Source organism: Zingiber officinale, chromosome 6A (assembly GCF_018446385.1).
Source record: "Zingiber officinale cultivar Zhangliang chromosome 6A, Zo_v1.1, whole genome shotgun sequence".
Taxonomy (NCBI): domain Eukaryota; kingdom Viridiplantae; phylum Streptophyta; class Magnoliopsida; order Zingiberales; family Zingiberaceae; genus Zingiber; species Zingiber officinale.
Genome location: NC_055997.1, coordinates 97,260,961 through 97,263,315, shown reverse-complemented (window position 1 = coordinate 97,263,315; position 2,355 = coordinate 97,260,961). Strand labels below are relative to the sequence as shown.

The following is a 2,355-nucleotide window of genomic DNA, read 5'->3' as shown; positions in this document are numbered from 1 at the left end:
AGTTACAAAGTCATTCTCTTTAATGGCTTCATATTAATTACAATTAATGCAATTAATTTGGGAGTTTTCACCATTGAGAGTGGCTAGCCACTTTGGGTTTGAATGGGATTTCATTTTTCCATTCAAGTGGTGTATCTTCTTCTTCTTCCTCTTGAAGCTCTTCCTCTCCCTCTCCTCCTTGCTTGGCCGAATCTCACCAAGGTGCTAGCACACCTTTGTGTGAGGTTTTCTCCACCTACGTGTCCATGTGGATACTTCTAGAGGACCGACGCTTGACGGTCTAGAGATCCGGCAACTCCTTGGACGAGCGGGAACGCGAAAGGGCACGCTTCAAGGTATATTCTTAACACATAGATCTAGGAGTAGATCTAGATATTTTGAAACTCGTACTCGTAATTTTCGTTTGGTTTTCCTTGCACGGATCCGTTGGCCTTGGGTGATTCAGGGTTTCCGCGACGCGAAAATTGGTTTTCGCAGCCCGAAGAACCCAACAAATAGATCATGTAAGATATCGGAAAATTAAAATAGATAGGGTTATTTGGGAAATAGCCTTATAGAATTTTTTCGAAATTTTTAGAAATTTTCTGGGAATTTTTCAGAGCTCGTAAGACGAGTTTTGAGGGGATCAATTTTGGGTACAGATAAGGCCTGTTTGGGATACCCGTTTAGGTGAGGAAATGTTTATAATTATAAATTATTTTCTTTTCCTTTAATTCCTTTCCCAAGCGTCGTTTCCCCCAAACTCAACGCCGATCCTTCCTCCTCTCCTTCCTTCCCCGACCTCCCTTCCTTCTCCGATCTCCCTTGCGGATGAGCGACGCCGATGAGAGTGAGGCTCTAGCTCCGGCGATCTCCCTCTGCAATCATCGACCCTCAAGCTCAGGTCCAGCCGAAGCCCTTCTTCTCGCTCTGATCTCTCTGTTTTCTCACGGGGACGAACCGACACCGACGATCGCCGGTGTAGATCTATTTCCAAAGCATCAAGGGTGAGCTATCTTGTTCTTCCTTGATTTCCCATAAGCCTCAGCGCCAAATCTTCACTCGATTTCCTCCTCTTCCTTTGGTGGTGTTGTGCCCTAGCGGAATCTTGAAGGTAAGAGATCTACCTAGGTTATGATTTGAGTAGGTGACCTTTGGGAGGTGTTGATTTGGCAGTTTTGGGTTTGAAGGTGGAAGATTTCTTGGTTTCGGCCACCACAGCTCCATTAGGGATCACGTTCTTCGTCGGATCTGTGATCAACACCAGTGACTGAAGAGAAAGAGGTAATTGGTGCTATTCTTGTTGTTGGATTTTTGGTGAGGAATAGATTGCCCGGTTGATTTCTTGTTCTTCTTGTTTTAGAATAGAGAAAGGCATGGATTGTGGACTTTCCCTGTTGCCATTCACTGTCTCTTCACTTCTAGTAGCTATGGGGGGTCTCGGTTGAAGAGGTGGGGATCAATTTAGGTGAGTTTCCTTTGGTGATGTATCTCTAGATCCTTCTATTATTGCTCTATTCTATCAGTGTTGTTAATGGATATTAGATCATGTTTAGTTTAGAGCACATGGAAGCATGTAGAGGGATTCGTTGTAGTTGGATGCTCTTGTGTTGAATTAATTAATGGCTGGTAGGTTATATTTGGAAAGATTGAAGGAGTTATAAGGAGATTTGATTAGTGAGAATTAAGGAAATCAATTGAGATGTAGGTTGATAAGGATTTGTATTGTATTATGTTGGAGATTTCGTGATCTGGGTTTGTTTGGATAAATTGTGATTAGTGGGTTTAGAAGGATTTATGATGAGTTTGGATTAGTGTTTGATTGATGATGAATTATGTGAATTGGATTTAAGATGTGTTAATTATGCAGATTGAGGATTATTGGAGTTGTTGGATGATGTAATGAGTTTTGATTAGTAATAAATTTGTGAGGATTTAGGGATTAATTTGTGGAGTAAGGATGAATTTATCATCTAATTGGATCTTTAGGTGGAATCTACCTTGATTACCTAATCAAGGTAGGATTAGGTTTTGGGTTTGGTTAGTTGTTGATTATGTGATCAGCTAAACAATAATATATATATGTTGATTTATGCAGGATTTTGGATATGGGACGATCATCACAATGTGGGATTTATTTTATCACGATTGACAGATTTAAGGCGGGTATTTCTTCCTTGGCCTCTATGTAGATCTTCTTGTACTTAGTGCATGGTTATTATTGGATGACTTAGGCAGCTTTATCTTATATCATGATCGGTTGCTGTTTTTCCTGCATGATGCTTATGCCTGACTCTTGTGATAATCTATTTAATTCATATACAGTCTCTACTCTTGATATCTACTCTGTTGTGATTTCACGTGTAGAGTATGTCT

The 2,355-nt window shown here is 40.6% G+C and overlaps 1 long non-coding RNA gene across 1 annotated transcript; it reads left to right on the top strand.

Annotated features, from left to right (window-relative positions):
* The first annotated feature begins 742 nt into the window (after nt 1-742).
* Nucleotides 743-2,142, top strand: LOC121994220. Its single transcript, XR_006115643.1, has 4 exons — nt 743-1,093; nt 1,170-1,263; nt 1,343-1,447; nt 2,078-2,142. It is a non-coding gene; the product is annotated as an uncharacterized LOC121994220 (long non-coding RNA).
* The last annotated feature ends 213 nt before the right edge of the window (nt 2,143-2,355 follow it).